The sequence below is a fragment of the Arvicanthis niloticus genome, chromosome 3 (assembly GCF_011762505.2).
Source record: "Arvicanthis niloticus isolate mArvNil1 chromosome 3, mArvNil1.pat.X, whole genome shotgun sequence".
NCBI classification, from domain to species: Eukaryota; Metazoa; Chordata; class Mammalia; order Rodentia; family Muridae; genus Arvicanthis; species Arvicanthis niloticus.
Window position 1 is genome coordinate 52,845,823 of NC_047660.1, and position 17,811 is coordinate 52,863,633.

At 42.0% G+C, this 17,811-nt stretch overlaps 1 long non-coding RNA gene across 1 annotated transcript in view; it reads left to right on the top strand.

Moving 5' to 3' along the window:
* LOC143441583 (uncharacterized) overlaps window positions 1–15,294 on the top strand; it is a 215,825-nt gene extending 200,531 nt beyond the window's left edge. The window contains exons 2-3 of the long non-coding RNA XR_013109144.1: window positions 14,101–14,213; window positions 15,032–15,294. This is a non-coding gene — a long non-coding RNA (uncharacterized LOC143441583). The remainder of the gene's footprint in view (window positions 1–14,100; window positions 14,214–15,031) is intronic.
* Window positions 15,295–17,811: the final 2,517 nt, after the last annotated feature.

Genomic DNA, 17,811 nt, shown 5'->3' on the forward strand with positions numbered 1-17,811 from the left:
TACTCTAACAAGGCCAGACCTCCTAATAGTGCCACTCCCTGGGCCAAGCATATTCAAACCACCAGTTATCCTCCCCCATCTCCTTGCCTCCTGGCCTCTCGTTTCAGCTGTACCTCCTGCCACCTGCTATTGCCTTTCCACGTTCTTATCACATGTGGACATTACCCTTCCCACTCTTTCCATCAAACACCCTCCATGGACCCTTCCTGGTTTCCTCCTCTTTACACACGCTTACTCTCACATATATACATATATACAATTGGAAGCTAGGACCTGCAAATGAAGAGCACGCAGCATTTGTCTCTCTGAGCCTGGCTCACCAAAACAATGCTTTCTAGTGCCATCTATTTTTGTTCAAATTTCACAACTTCATTTTTCTTTTTGGCTAAATTATGTTGTATATGGGCACCACATTTTAGTATCCATTTACTTGTTATGGATACCTAGGCTGTTTCTTTGCTAATTTGAAAAGAACAGCAATACACATGGGTACATGGATAGCTCTAGGATAGATACTGAGTCCGTTCAGTAGATGCACCTGGAGTTTGTGTGTCTCTGTCTAAAGAATGTCCAAGTTTAGTTTTTGAGAAACTTCCAAGCTGACTCCCTTAGTGGTTATGAGAGTTTATATCCAGTATTTCATGTCTTGGCTATCATTTTCTGTCCTTGGTTCCTTTGATGACAGCCATTCTAATCAGGATGAAAGTAGTTCTAATTTTTAATTTCCTGATCAACCTTACGTCTGAAGGGTTCACTAGGAAAATCTCACATAACATTTTTAGTGACATGGCACAGAATAGAACCATGAGGAGGATTAGGCCATGCCCTCTTTTAGCTACATCCATGATTGTATCAAAACACTGGGAATCTCTTACTATTGCTAAATAAATAAATAAATAAATAAATGGATATACAGTTAGCTATCTCTGTCACAGAGATATTCAAACTGTGTAAGGTCAAGCAATCTTTTTTTTTTCAACCAAAACCAAAAACAAACAAACAAACAAAAACCCCTTACTTGTGAACCCACGCATTTCCAAAGCTTTTTGCCAATACCCTCCTACTCAGTCATCCCAACTCTACCTTCCTCCCCCATCCAAAGATGCTAGGGAATGTGATTAGATTACTAGAAGTTCCCAGAGTTTGAAAACCATTGGCTCAGATAATCCCCATTTTAAAAGGTGATTATTTTTTTCTGAGTTGCCTTAACGGCTATAAGATCATATTTCTGAGTGATTGTAGTATGGTGCTTTTTAAAATTGTGAGCCAAAAATCGGTGTCAAGAAGTGATGTCCCCACTGAATCATCTCAATCTGAGATTCCACTTATGAACAGTACAGGAGTTTCTATCCCAGACTCACCAAGGTCCAAACCGATAAAGACAGCCTAAACTGGGGCTGAATCTATAGTTGGAGAAGTTGATTTGTTTTTTGGTTTCCTCTCCAAATGTATGACATGAGTAGTACTGGGGAAAGCTAATTGTTCTAAATTTATTTGGTTGTTTTGATTCTGTTGTGTTTTCTGAGTGACTTGTAAGTACGTATTGTTCCTCACACAGCTCAGCTCAAAGAAAAAAAATCCCACATCCTCATTCTAACTTTAGAATGTAGAGAAAGAATGTGGGTGTTGGGACCGCAATCCTTGTCTTTAGATATCATTTCTAATGCTTAGCTGTGAAAATAGAAGAAAATCTGGTTTTTTTTCCTTTTAAAAGGTCTTTATCGAAACCAACAAGACTATCTATTGTGTTGATTTTTGGAGTGGAAAGAGATAATGAAGTAGAGAAGTTCCACAGATGATATTTTCCTTGGAGGAAGATATACAAGCTAGGCTTGTCAACTGGAAGTCAGGCTCCTTCTATGGTGGTGAGGGGTCAGAGGTAGACAGGTGTGTGCAAGGATGAGTGTCTGGTTGAATCAGAGAGGCAGCCATTATGGGATACAGGATAGAATTTTCGGTCTCACTTCTACCTACCTACCATCTGTGTGTGTTCATGGGTGTGACACACACAAACATCAACAGAGGTATAAGAGTAAAAGAGAATTTGTGTTTTCCAGAATTGTACTGAGGTTGTGAGTCTAAAATTTTTGGCTTTAGAAAGTGGGATTTGACTAATTCAGGATTATTCTTAGCTCTTACATGAAAACATAGGCCTAGCCAAAGGCTAAATTATGAAGCTTTCAAGTTTGACTCTGGCAAGCCTCGCCCTTTCAACGCCTTCCTGACTCCAGAATGGTGAGGGGAAGGAGAGAAACATGAGGTAATGTCCAAAACATTGTATTGCAAAGCTCCTGCCTTGAGAAACACCTTCTTGAGGAGACGTGGCTGCCTACACTCTCCTCAGGAGCCTGCAGCTGATGGAAGCACTTTGCCCAGACTCAAGCCAGTCAGAGCCCACAAATAGTGCAGGGAATGTCGAGAGCACTCTGCTGAGGGAGTCAGCAGGTACAGTTTCTGTTGGGGACAGTGCATGCCTGCACCCACCAGCCTTGTCAACTGTAGGTAGTTAGAGCACCACCTGATTGAGCAAGCTCCAGTCTCCAGCTCAGTGTCAGAGACTGGAAGCCCCAGTTCTTGTTTCCTGGTGTTCAGTGCCTGATTTGATAACTCTGGGCTCCTATAACTGTCTTGGTCTCATGATTTGTCTTGCAGATTCTCTCAAGCGTTGTTTTGAATTTCAGAGAGCTGTGCTGGGGCCTTGTCACTCCGGACACGGGGTATAACTTTTTTCCAGGGACATTTCTGTCTTTCCCTCTCCTGGGTAGTTTACATGGTTGGTTTATTCTTTTACTTTGTCCGTGTGGGGTGTGCATGTGTTACTGGATACATGTAGAATTCAGAAAGGGAAATGAGCTCTCTCCATCCATGGGTTCTGGGGATTAAACTTGGGCTAGGTGGCAAGTGCCTTTACCCCTTGAGTCATCTCCTTGGCTTATTTTCTAGGGATTGTAGCTGAATTTTATCTCAGATGCTTTCTTTACCAGAGTCTTGTGGTTTTTAAGCACCTAAGACATCATTTATATAGAGTTCTTTTGCATATTATGGTTGCTGTAGTCAGAAATGATTTGGGCTAGCCCTCTGAGATCAGCCATGTGCATGCGGCTGTATTTTGGATGCACATGTTTTGCTAAAATTCATTGTGGTGGTTTGAATATACTTGGGCCATGGGAGATGATGTGGCCTTGTTGGATTAAGTGGAGCTTTGTTGAAGAAAATGTGTCACTCTGTAGATATACTTTGAGGGTTCTTAGGGCTCAAGCTCTGGTCAGTGCAGAAGAAAGTCTCCTTCTGGCTGCCTTTAGATCAAAATGTAGAACTCTCAGCTCCTTCTCCAGCACCATGTCTGCCTGGACACTTCCCGCCATGATGATAATGGACTGAAACTCTGAACCTGTAAGCCAGCCCTAATTAAATGTTGTTTTTTATAAGAGTTGCCTTGGTCATGGTGTCTCTTTACAGCAATAAAAACCTAACTAAAACACTCATATATTGGAACTTAACTGCAAAGTGAGGATACTAAATGAGGAAAGCTTTTGTCGTGTTATGCTCCTTGATGGCCAGAGAAGAGCTCTTACCAAAGACAGAACCTGTGCTTTCTGCTAGGACATAGGTTTGTCCCTTCTGGAGGAGGCAAAGATCAGGTGTTATTTTAGAAGCAGGGATGAAACCTTCATAAGACACCAAGGTGATGCCTCTATTGGATTGTCTCAGTCTGATATTCCACTCAAGGAATAAAGCAGTCACTTGTATCCCACAGTCTCCAAGGTCCAAACCAATAAGGATGGCTTAAATCGGGGCTGGACTATGTACTCTCTATTTGGTACAGTGCCAATTGTGGCTTGATTTTGGAAAAACAAATTTCTATTATTTACAATACCCAGATTAGATTTTGTTATATTTAGTAGTAGCGGGTCGGCCCTTTGAGAACCAGGTATGCAGAGGAATCTAGACTTTCTCATATCAGCCAAGTCCAGCAGCACTGCCAATGGCAGCCTGTTCCAGGATGTAGCCCCTGAAGTTCAGTATTCTGCAGTGTTGAGGGCATCTGAACCACATGACTGTGTGTTGTGAGACTGGCAGGTGAATATCAGAGGGCACTTGTATTTTATTATAGTTTGTAGAAACCTGTTATGTAACTTCTTACCTCCGCTCCTGAGTTCTGAAATCATAGACATGTGCCCACTATACCTACCTCAGGGTGCTAATTTAAATCCTATCTCATGCTCACAGTGTACCACTTCCATTATTCTCAGAATTTTCTTTTATTTAATTGACCTTAAATTAATTAATTAATTAATTAATTAATTTTGCTTTACAAAGTCTCACTTCATATTCCTGGCTGGCTTACAGCTTTCTGTTTAGATCAGGCTGGCCTCAGATGGTTAGGTGAACCTTCTGCCTCTGCCTCCAGACTGCTGGGATTATAGGTCCACACTTCTATTCATGAATCCCTGAATCCTTTTCACACTATTACAGTTATTGGAATTTTAAATGTGTGTTTGTGTAAATGCTAGAGAAACTTTCTGTTACTTTTTTTGATTGATGAAGTGGATTTTGTCTTGGTTTAATTAATTAACAAGATAATTTTAATAGTAATTTTATGCTTGTGATATTTTTTTCTGCATGCAGACTATATTGTTTATTCTACAGAGTTGATCATGCCATGCTGAGGGTCTAACCCTATTTGAAAAGGAAACATCCAGGATGTGAGAATTGAGATAATGGATTTAAGAAAGATGGAAAGCAGCCTATCTCTGCCATAAATAGTTCAAAAGTCTCGGTGAGGGAGGGAGGGGTTGGTGGTGTGCATTAGGTCCCCATGAAAGAGGGGAGTTTATGGGATTGTGATTGAGATGAACAGTGTTTAAAGACTGCATGTGTTGGTAAAATTGCTTAATGTGAAAGTCCAGATGGTGAACTCTTGTCCACTGTACACACTGGAAATGAATAGTTATGTACACAGCATATGGTGGTAGCTGTGTTTCCTGTGTTGGGGTAGAAGCTTGTAGACAAGGAAAAGAAGGTTTTTCAAATAATCTGTGCGATAAGCGATTAGTTTTGTAACACAGTGTTGCCTGTGACTTCTAGGGAGACATAGGCACACGGCTATTCATCCCACAGAAACCACCTATGAAAGACCAAAGCCATGATCCTATCCGAGTCTCGCTTTGTCAATGAGTTTAGTAGGGCTACTTTCAGGAGAATGGGTAAGGGGTCACTTAGAGGATCACAGGTGACTCAAAGGCAGCTATACTGCCAAATAGCTCACTCCAGCAGAGATGACAATGCACATCATGGGAGCTCCAGACAGAGTTGGCAGGCAGCAGCACAAGAGATCCACTGGCCCCCAATATCTGTTTACTGCTTACTTCACCTTGAGGAGGAGTCTTGGGAAGCTTGTAAGTTTCCTGAGCTTCCTGAGTTTAATGAGTTCCCTTCCTTCCTTCCTCTCTCCCTTCCTTCTTTGAAGAAGTGTTTCACTATCAAGGAATCATCTATAGCACAAGTATTGACTCATGTTTAGCTTGATGCAGACACAGTTGAGCAGATATAGGTTATAGATGTGTATGTAACTTGACTTAGTGTACACATACGTTTTCTTACAGGGTCAGCTTCACAGGATAAGAAACAATGGTACTACATACAGTAAGCGTGAGCTCATCTTGCACCTAGGTCTTAGTCTCAAATTTCAACAAGAGGAGTACAGGCTTTCTGGAGAAGCAGCCAATTTGGGAACGGAGGTAGGAAATATATAAGAAGAGCCAGACAAAAGGAAGTGGTAGTTATTTGTTTAAGCTCTACAGAAATGGAGACATGCCAAAAGAATGGAAGAATCTAGAACAATTTTAGAAATAGAACAAAATAAAATATAAAAGAAGTAAGGCTAAGCAATAACCCAAAGATCAAAATAATGAGTCCATGCTGAGTTAAATAGAAAATTCAAGTAAGCAATTGACTATGAGGAAGAATATTCAAATTGTTTATGTAGAAATCCAAATAATTTGTAACAAGTGGAGCACCCACAAAGGCCTTTGTTCAGTAGTGAAAACTTGGTTATCACTAGACAAGATGCTGCTTCTCCAGTCACACTTGGCAAGGCAACATTGGAAAAGACCAAACCATTAGCTGGGGACTTGGCTGCATTCCAGAATAAAGCTCAAAAATCTTCACATGAATGAATTCATCATACTACAAGAGTCACAGTGCCTGTCATCTACCCAAACATGGTGAGATGCACAAAGATGCAGGAAAATGCAACAACCACTAAGGAGAAGGCAAATAGATACTCAAAGCCAACTCAGAATGAACAGAAGGAAAATCAGGAGGAACATCAGAACAGGCATTATAATTGAAAGGTATGTGGCTAAAACATCGGAGGCTAACATTTATTTTAAAAACTGTGTCAGAATTTTCACAGCTCAAGTATGGTCATCTTTGGGATCCATTTAACCTATTACATCCATTTTAAATGTATTCACTTGTGTGTTGGGGGGTTAGTGTGGAGTGCATGTGCCAGGGCATGTGTGTGAAGGTCAGAGGACAACTTTCCGGACTCCGGTCCCTCTTTCAACCTTGTGGAGACAGAGTTTCCTTTTGTTAATGCTATGCTACTACCAGACTAGCCAGTCCCAAAACTTCTGGGCAATTCTCCAGAATCTGCCTCCCATTTCCAGTGGGGATTCTGGGTAATCTAAACCTGCAGGAATAAGGATCCCGAATGGCAAGTTGTTGGGGAGGAAGAATGAGGATGAGAAATAAAGAGGTCAGGTAGTTGGGACAGGGAAGTCTTGCATGCTGATGACTTATGTTAGGCATGCATATTAGGAACTGCAGTATCATATATACTATTTGCAGAGGGAAATGGGCCAAGGTCAGTAGAGAGCTAAGCCAGACAAAATTGGCAAAGAGAGCAGAGGATATCCCAGACACAGTTGCCTTAGGAATGATTAACCACAATCCTTCAGGGGAAAAAGCTGGGTTCCCAGAAACAGGAGCCGTAACTTTCTTCAAGGCCCTAGACCAGATCTTGCCAATTCTCATAGATTTTTTTTTTCCAGAATAGCTAGTAATTACTTTCTCTAAGGACTTATGGGTAATATTTTCCTTAAAAGGACACTGAAAGATGACACAGGTTATAGGAAGTAAAATAACTACCCTGAGGTTGCCTTGAACTCCAAGTCTCTAAGTAATAAGTCAAAGTCTAATTTAAGAATATGAGCATATATGTATAATATAAATATTTGTATGTTGGCCCAGTGGTTAAGATTATTTGCAGCTCTTGCCAAGAATGTCATCTCAGTTACCAGCATCCATGTCTGGCAGCTCACAATCATATGTAATTCAGTTCTAGGGGATATGATATTCTCTTCTGGCCTTCCTTAGGTACTTATATGAACATGAGCATTGATACACACACACACACACACACACACACACACACACACACACACAAACACACACACACTAGTTATTGAAGAATATGTAACAAATTGTTGGATTCCAGCCAATCACCAATAGCAACACATCTGTCAATCACAGACAGTATTGACTTAACTATAAGGCAGATGCCCGAATGCAGCCAATCAGATGACCTTTGCTTCATTTCTCTGACCAGCCTATGGAGGTTCACTGCTTCTGCTGCAGGCCTGGGCCCTCACGTTTACTCTTGACCTCAGTCTGCCTGACTCATACGTTATTTTTTGTTGTTGTTGTTCAAATAAGCACAACTCAATTTAATTTGTCTGAAACAGTTTTCTTTGATCAAGCTGTCTTAGACCATGTCTTAGTCAGTTTTCCATCACCCTGACTAACACTTGAGGGAAACAAGTTAAAAGGGAGAAAAGACTTATTTTGTCATAGTCTCAAGGAGTTCAGCCTGTGGGTGGTGGACTCGATTGTTTCTGGCCTAGACTGAGGCAGGGCATCCCAGTGTGGAGTGCATAGCAGACTCACCCTGTTCACTTCATGGCAGCCAGGAGGTAAGGGGAGACCACAGCATCTCCCCAATATCTGATTCAAAGGCATATTCCCAATAAGCTACCTTTCTTCTATGAGTCCCCACCTTATAGAGGTTCTGCCACCTCCCAACAATGCTATGAGCTGTGGCCAAGCACATAAGCAGTAGGAGGCATTTAAAGTCCAACCCATACCAGTCTGTGCTGTGTCGTTAATCTTGGGTAACTTATAAGGAACAGAGAGTACTGGCTTGTGGTTCTTGAAGCTGAAGTCTAAGATGGAGGATTGGCATCTGATAAAGACCTTGTGGCTACATCATCCTGTGATGGAAGGGGGAGGGTGAAGGAGAAGAGAAGTTGAGAGGGACAAAGGATCAAACTCTCTTGCCCCTTTGTAGAAAACATTGTCACAATGAACCCACATTCAGTATTGTGGCATTCAACTGGTCAGAAGGGCAGAGCCCTCAGGGCTATGTGTTTCCCATGAGCCCCCATTTCCAACACTGTTGAAGTGGGGTCTATGTTCCCAGTATGTTTTGTGGGGGACACATTCATACCACAGCACAGCTAGATATGAAGATCTGACTCCTCTCTTTGGGGTGGGGGAAGTTCTTGAAAATGCTGCTTACTGTTACTGTGTTGCATATGTTATTCTGGAAAACTTGCATGCCAACCCACTTTTCTTTTATTGCTTGTTTGTTCTTTTTGTTCTAGCTAGAGGCTAGAATGTTGTTGTTGTTGTTGTTGAGATCAAGTGCTTTTCCAGAATATGTTCCAGAATTACCATGTGAAATAAAATTTCTGAAACACACACACACACACGCACGCATGCACGCACACGCACATACACATGCATGAGGGATTTCTTAGTTATGTTAACTGAGTTGAGTAGATATGCAGCAGTCCACATGCAGGGCCTTGGTCTGTAAGAGCAGAGAAAGTGAGGTGAGGGGACACACATTGAACACGGCCTGTTCTTGACTGTGACTCTCTGATTCAGGCTCCTCCCTTGACTACCCAAGTGGACTGTAACCAGCAATTGTAAGTTAAATAAGCCCTTTCTTCCCTAAGTAGCTTTAGATCAGGGTATTATTGATCAGGTATCATAGCAACAAAAACAGAATTAGAAAGGTTTGTGCACACATATATGGTATATGTATCTATTATGGGACTGGCTCACTTCTGGACAATTTTAAAAATTACAGTCTTAAGTGTTAATTCTATCTTGTAAGCTTTTTTTTCTTCAAAAATTCCAATTATAAAGCTTGTTCCATCATATAGAATCCATACTTGGCACTGTTAAAGGGACCAAGAACCTGTGACCAGATAGGTTCAAGGCTGCAGGGGAGAAGCAGAGATAGTATTAAAATGACTCCTAATGACTTGCTCTCAGCCTTCATCAGAGAGGCTGCTTCTCTCTGTACGTGCCAGTTAACACTGAGAACAGCAACTGGTCAACATTCAGAGCATAAGGCTTCAGAGCCATCAGGTCAGCCCTAAGTGGAGAATACACATCACACTTCTTCCCACAAGGCTTAGAGAGATTCATGGGAAAGAGAGCAGAATAATTCTAAGAGCCAGGATGGTGGAAACTGGGTTTGCTGGATTCAACAGGTCATGTTGCACACAGCGACTGTGATGGCATGTCCAAGACTTATACAAACTCTGTCCAGAAAAAAAAAAAAAACAATCCCAGAATAAAGGTGGGGGAAGGTAGGCAGGTCCCGCCACTAGCTGAAGAGCCATTCGAGAGGGAGAGACAGTTGTCTTCAATGATGTAGCCCCTGGTAGGCTGGCCACACACTGATGCAGGTCCCACTCACAATACCCACTGGGCAGCACAAACTGGCCTCAGTTGAGTAAAAAGGAGAAAACTCAAAGTTGGGTAGGGAGGGAGGGTGGGAAGGTGGGTCACAGAAGGAGCTGGAGGTGGAGGTGAATATGCTCAAACTACATTATATGAAGCTCTCAAAGAATAAGTAAAAATGTTAAAAACTCCAAATATATACGTTGAGCCTTCTTCTCAGGCTTTTCAACCGCTTTCTGTTTCCTCCTCTCCCCCTTGGTTTATTTTTGCCTTTGTGTTTTTAACCTGCATTCTCTATTACGTTTTTATAATTTTCATTTGACTTTATTTCATTGACAACTGGGATTTATTTTACTTCTGACTCCAAGTTTTGCTTCTCCCTTTCATCTGCATCTTGATCTCAATTAGATTTTGCTCTGTTTATTTCTGCATTTTGTACATCTGTGCTCTTAATTTTTTGATTATAATTGTAAAGACTTAAAAGTAATCTCTCTCAGTTGTTGGATACAGGATATTCATTCATTTGGGGGTAGTGCTCACCCTCGATTTCCTGTCTCTCCTGTAATCCGTTGGTGAGTTTCACCCTCTACTTTCTCCTCTTACTCTCTCTACACAGTAGGTCTGACCGCTCCTATTTCAGATACGCAACGGTCAGTGTGATGAGTGTGTCCATTTATGTATGATGCTGTTGAAGAAAAGCCATGGGCCTCTGTCTCTGTGGGACTGTCAATCCCCTGCCCCTCCCCCTCCAACCTTGTCTTTTTTGCCTTTCATTACCACATCTCTTCAAAGAGCCTTCGCTGTGTCCTCCTTTCCTAGGAGCAATGCTTCTCTGCCGCTCCCCCCACCTTTAGATTTGGGTTATCTGGGCATTTCTGTGTTGGGTCGCAGAAGGAGATTTTGACTGTACTCTTCTCCATCCTCCTGGCATGCTCTAAGGCTCCAGCCCCTACCCCTGCTCTGCTTGGGGCAGCTGCTGCAGCTCTAGCTCTCTGGAAGTTTCAGGTCTCGTAAATGGTCCTTGATAACATTGTCAGTCTCTGTAATGCCAAAGGCATGGGTTGTTTGTGGAGTTATTTTCAGGCTCTAGAGATTTTAGGTAGTTGAGGAAATTTAAGGTTCACAGATGCGTTTGCATCTGCTCTAGACAACCATGTTGCTAAGTACATGATTTTCTTCTCCCTACGATTCCCTCAAGCCCCACTTCCTCCTGCTTTCACTTGGGCAGCTGTGAGACGACTCTGCCGGGGCTGGACTCCATTTGTGGTCCCATCAGGTCATTTCCTCTAGAGGCACATCTGCAGATCCGTTTTTTTTAGTTTCTCCCTTCATCTCATCCCCTACACACTATACCTGAAACTAGTTCCTCAGATCTGAGGACCCAGCCTCCAGTCAGCTTCTGCTAGGCACCTGATAAAGTGTAAGGGAAAATCGGAAGGAAGGCCACACTGCCTCAGGCAGTCTTTTTCCAGCCCCTAATCCAGTCGTTTTGTGTTGGGGTGGTGGGGGTAGAGAAAATTGTCTACAGGCTGCCAAGCATTTCCGTAGACACTTTGAATGTCAGCTCATTTAATCCCCAAACCACTTTGATATCACCCAGGAGTGCACTGCTGCCAGACGGACACCAAGCCTGGCTTCCTGTCTTGATTTTACGATTAATGATCATTTCAACACAGTGAAGGGTGTTTACTCTGAGTCTGAAAACTGACTGATCCTTTTTATATAGTATGGGCAAATACGTGATAATCATAATGCACGTTTATGTTGAGCGTGTGGCACAGAGTCATATTTTAGCTAGCAATAGACCATGTGTCCATTTCCCAACCATACTGCAGCCATTTCAATGTGTCATGACATTCTGTTATGTTTGCACAATGGTAAGAGTTCTCAGGGCATATCCTTATCAAACAATATGTGTCTGCCTCTGCCTCTTTCTGCCTGTGCCTCTCTCTCTCTCTCTCTCTCTCTCTCTCTCTCTCTCTCTGTCTTGTCTTTATCTGAGTGTCTCTGTCTGTCTCTGTCTGTCTCTCTGTCTCTCTGTCTCTCTGTCTCTCTCTCTCTGTCTCTCTCTCTCTCTCTCTCTGTGTGTGTGTGTGTGTGTGTGTGTGTATTGTTTGACTTAAATGAACTATATTTTCCAGTAATCCTTACATCTCTCTTTTCTGGTCTATATGAGATAAAGAATTCATTTATATGATTTTTCTCAAACAAACAAGAAACACACCAAACTTCCCATAAATCCAAAGGACATAATTCTTTGATTTCTGCAATGTGCTTGTAGTCAGTTGAATTAGGAAAAAGTTGACTTTGTTGGGGAACAGACAGCCTATATATTCTGAGTGAGCCAAGTGCTTCTGGAAGGACACTAAGTACCAGCTCACTTAATCAATGTTCGGGTGTTAGATTGGCCTAGATTTCTCTTATCTCTAACATCCACCAATCCCTGTTGCCCCAGGGCCGTCTACATCACGAACAGCATCACCCATATACACATCCTTGTTTGTTACCATATTCAGCTTTGTGCTTATGAGTGTGAGTTTGTGGTTTGGATATATATATATATATATATATATATATATATATATATATATATAATGGGATACTTGGATTGGAAGATGAATCTAAACCTTTATGAATCCGGATGATGCTGGGGTTTCCTTGATAAGTAAGGCAATGCTAATTATTTATTGGCACAACTTGTCACCTAATGAGATGACAGTGCCCTGACAGTGCAGAAGGCGCATGAGAACTTGCTAACCTCGGGTTCTTGTGACTTAGATTTGCCTCCTGCTGAGTCATGTTCTCCTAATGGCTTGAATCAGCTTTCATTTGAACTCCTCCGCACTCTTTCCCACCTAATATCCTTGCTGATCACTTCCTTCCTGCAACTTAAAGACTAAGACTGGAGATTCTTAACTGGAGAACTGCTGAATGACTTGGCAATTACTTCTCGAAGGATGTGCCAAGAGTCATTGGAAATATAATTTCCCCCACACTTGCAGGACAGGACTCAGTGACACAGAGTGTCCTTTGCAATGACGATAGAGCTTATGCTAGCTAGATCTTTAAATAGGCACCCGATCTTCAAAACCTTGACTCAAAACCCAGGAGTCTGAACATTATTATATTAAGCCTGCCTTGTAATCCAGTTTCAGTTCGGTTGATTTATTGCTCAATTAAGAATATTGAAAAATGGCCACTTTTCCTTTCCTATTTTATAGGAATTGTGTTAGTGATGGCTGTAGACAGATAATATGCACTAAATATTATTGCACTTTTGTATTTTAGAATCATTGGCCATCTATCCTCTTCAGAGAATAGATATTAGAGTTGTCAGAAAAGAAAGCCAATATTCCCTTCCAAAGCAAATAATGTTAGAGATAATAAAGCCTTAGAAATGTTAGCATCCCATTGTGCTGATAAGAAAATGACAGTTGACTGTATCAGTATTCAGGTCACAGATATTTTCACATATTTTTCTTGGTGTATCTTAGATTGAAAATCAGACAATCTATAAGCAGTGATAATTTTTCTCCCCCATCTTTACTTTAGTTGGTCCACACGGAGTTGATATTTCAGGATGATAATAAGTGTTATTGTGAGCCATGTTTTAATCTTTATTTTCACTAGACAGGAGATTGGCCAGTGTTATGGTTTGAAAACTTCCCTCTCACATGTGTATACCAAAAAATGTAATCCCAAATCCAACAGGCTTGACAGGTTCCAGTAAGAGGGAGATGTTCCATGAGAACAGAGACCTTAGTTGGCGTCATGGGAGTGGGCTTGTCGTAAAAGCAGTTCCTTCTGTGTGCCTCTCCTCCTTCCACTGACCATGACACAGCAAGTAGACACTTGGCAAACACCATGATCTCTTTTTGATGCCTCAACCTCCAGAGCCAGGAGCCAAACAAATTCTAGTGTATAAATTCCCCAGGCTTGAGTATTCTTTTACAGCAATGCAAGACAGAAGATGACAGCCATCAAAGTAAACCATTCTTCATTGTGTTAAAAAGTAAATTTTATTCTAGTCTTATGAATAAGTTAGAAATGAGACTAGATACTGAATATGTTCAGTGAGATTTTCTATAGCAATAGATGCTATGGTTGGTATGGCTTGTCTTCCAAAGGTTTGTGCTCAGATTGCTTGGTCCCCAGTGTTGAGACAGTGAGATTGTTAGAGGTTGGATCTGGTGGAAGGTAACTGGGTCATAGGGGATTTACTTTACTGGTGAGGTTAAAGCTAGCATGTAAGATCTAAAAGTGGATTAGGACCCATGAAAATGGGTTGTTTTGAAAGAAAGAGTCTGGCTCCCTTCTCACTCTTTGCCTGCTTTGCAGATGTTTCCCTTCTGTACAGACTGTTTCTGCTTCACAGCTGTGCTGTCATGAAACCCAAGGCCCTCACCAGGACACCAACACTTTGTTCTTTTTAACCTTCTGACTACAGAGAGGTGAGTCACATAAACCTGTTTTGTTTATACTTTATTCAGTGTTTCAGAATTTTGCTATAACCACACAAGACAATAGAGAAAACCTACGTTTTATGCTCTATTCCTTGATCAATGGCCAATAATTTGGCCAAGAGTTTGCTCCTAAAAGGCCTAATTACAGCCTCCCTCAAAACCCATCTACAAGAAATTAACCACTGAACCTTTGAATACCAAATATGAAATACCAACAAGTGTTTAATCAGTATTACCTCTCTCATGCATCCTCAGTGAATGTTATAAATGACAGTGGGTGCTAGCAGGTCTTGTTGGGCAGACACAAGGACTGATCCCACAAACCTCTCTACTTCCCTGTTTCTAACTCATAGCATGTATAATAAAGAAATGGCAGTAACTAAAGTGAGCTTCTGAATTCTGTGAACCATTTTTGCAAGTTACTAAATTCTCCTCCTAGCTTTATAACCAGTCACAGGGACGCTCCAGATGAAGATGACACCTAAACTGTGGGAGTCTGTGTGTGTGTGGGGGGGGGGGATAGAAGTTAATCTATGGGCAACTGTTTGTACTAACGCTCGCTAGCTAGTGTCAGAATTGAACAATGACAATGGATATTCAGTTGGTGGTCAGAGAGTTAAACGGTTGTTGGTATTTCATATTTGGCATTTAGAGGTTCAGTGGCTAATTTCATGTAGGTGGATTTTGGGGGAGGCTGTGACAAGCCTTTCTAGGGGCCGACTATACTTTGTCTCCTTCTGTCAGTTTGTCCTGGGGGTGGAGTTTCCTGACTTACCATGCCCAAGCCTGACTGCATCTCTCTGCAGCCACAGGAAAGGGATGTAATTTGACCAGAAAGAAGAGAAAGGAGTCTGCAAAGGTGCAACCATCTGAAACGGAGGGAACCCTGAGCCTATCTCCAGTGGACTCCATGGCCTTGGCCTATTGCTCACATTCTAGTGTTTGTAGTTTTGCTCCCCCTCCCCCACTTCCTGTCTTTTGTTTTCTAGGGTAAACTAAATTTTAACATTTTTTCCTTTATAGTTTAGAAATAAAATGTTTCAATTCTATTTCACCATAGATGACATTTAGCTTTTTACTTGTTTGACTCCTCCCCATCCGCTTACCAATGTGATGATTGATACATAGCTGTCATTTGTGTCTTCCTACCAGGATGTCAGGATTTTAACTTCTTACATTTTCTGTTGTGTTGAGAGAAAGACGTGGTCTTAGATTTTAAATCTGACTTTGGATCATTACCATAAGAACATATAAAAATGTATTATTTTTAAAAATAGTATGCTCGACAACAATAAAAATCTAATTCACATTCAAAATGGGCAAAGGCATTGAATAAATGTTCTCTGAAGACATTATATAACTTGACAATAAACGCGAGAAGACGTTTGCAACATTACCCAGTAGCAAAATGCGGAACAAAACTGCAATGAGGTGTTTTTCCACAAACATTAAGATGGCTCTTACAAAAAAGAAATAAATAAAATAACAGACCAAGAGGAGACTAACAAGTGCTGGGAAGCGTGTGGTGGCGATCTAAAGTCATGAGGCATTGCTGAAGACGACTGGGCAGCTCCCCAAAAATGTTAAACATAGAATCAAATGACTCAGAAACTCTTCTCCAGGCATACTATCAAAAGAACCAAAAGTGAGGACTCATAGACATGTAGACTATGTCTGCAAAAGAAGTATCCCTAAGGGACCAAAGAGAGACAGCCCAAGTGTCCATCGCAGGGATGCAGACAGAGCAAGGAAAGATTCCTTTCTTCCATGAAGAAGAGAGACTTTGGAAGAAAGCAGCATCGCAGAATCTTGGCCTCAGGCCCATAGAATGACAAGATGAATTTTTGTTGTTTTAGCAACACCATGATCACTTGGGTAGCACAGCCTTTGGTGACTGATTCTGTTATCCTAATCAGTCAGTGCATCAGATGGTCATATTCTCCTGCACAAATGACCTCGTGTCTCCATTACCCTTCAAGTTAAGATGGGACCCCCATAACCAGATAGAGTTGGAAAACTAGGAACACGAAAACACCCTTGAACTCCACATTCTGTCATAATTTGTAAAGATGAAGTCCTCCCATCCATCCATCCATCCATCCATCCATCCATCCATCCATCCATCCACTCATTTATCTATCTATATGTAGCCACATATAGGAAGACCTAGAATCAGAAGTTGAGAAGCTCTGTTCAGCTGTGCCTGTGCCAAGCAGTGGGCAGGGCTGTGAGAACCCTCTCTAGACAGCAATGGTGACTTCATGCTCAGGGTGTAGCTTCTCCACAAAGTGCTGAAAGAACCACATCCCAAGAGTCTTGTTTTGCAGCCTCTGTCAGAAGCCACAGCTGTCCAAGCAGTTAGCAGATGTTTTGGATTTTGGTTTGAATGTCTTAGTTCAGATAAAGACTCAGGCTCCAGGTGTAATTTTGTGGAAGAGCATGCTCCTGGATGTGCAAAGCCCCCAGGCTGTCTCATGTGGCCACAAAATTAAATCAAAATAAAGAGAGCTGCATGTCATGTTGCACGAAGTCTGATCCAAACAAGACAAAGAATATATATATTCTCTCTTTTTACATCTCCCATCAACCTTCCCATCACACTCTGGGATGCTTTTGTATCAGCCATGTTGACAGTGGAAGCCATGTTAACTGTGGATTGGGTAGGGTCGGAGAGGGAAGAGGGACCAGAATGCTCACTCAGAGAGGAAAATGGTTATGGGATGAAGCTCCTAGGAGCCCAGAGAACCCAATGTGATAGAGTGGCCCTGCACTGGAGCACTCTTGCATGAGAGCACCCCTACACTAGAGCACCCCTATGCTGGAACACCCCTCTGCTTTAGAGTACCCCTCTGGGCCAAGCATGGCCTGAAAATGTTTCCTTTGTTAGTTTGTCTATTGCATCCCACAGTGAAATATTCTTAATTGAAAATGATTTTTAGGAAGGAAAACCAAGACTGAGGACAGGGTTGGTGTCCCAGGGGTGGTCCCAAGGCTACAGGAGTAGGTTTTGGACCTGTCACTGGGCTGGTCACTGACCCCTGGCCTGTCTAGTCATTTATGTCTTTTGCATTGTTCCTGACAACTTTAGACACTTTCTCTAATAAGATGCCATTTTCTTCCTGCCATGAACTTACTCTTTCCATCTGCAAAGCCTCTGCTGGTGCCTGGCTTCCTCCCTGCAAGGGGTTCTCCCAGGGAGGATGCTCCACTGAAATCCTGCTTCTCTTACAAGGAAAGCTCACCTTTCAGGGCAAGTCAGCAATTGTGGTCAGCGCCACCCTTACAACTGCTATGACTCTGGCTGTTTTAGATCCAGGAGGAATCTGAGGTCCTGACATCGGCTACAGAAAGCCTGAGACCTGGATTGTCCTTTTAGACTCTACAACAAAAGTACAGGAGGGGTCTCCAGTCATCTCCAGGACACATGGGGACTGCGGCCCAGGCTGAATCACTCAGCAATGACCCTCAGACTCAAAACAGTTTCTTTCTTGTCCTTGTGTGGGGAGGAGGGAAAAGTGGAACATTTCAACTAAAGTGAACCATGGCATCATTCAACTGATTTCTGAATAGATTGGGGCATCTGTGG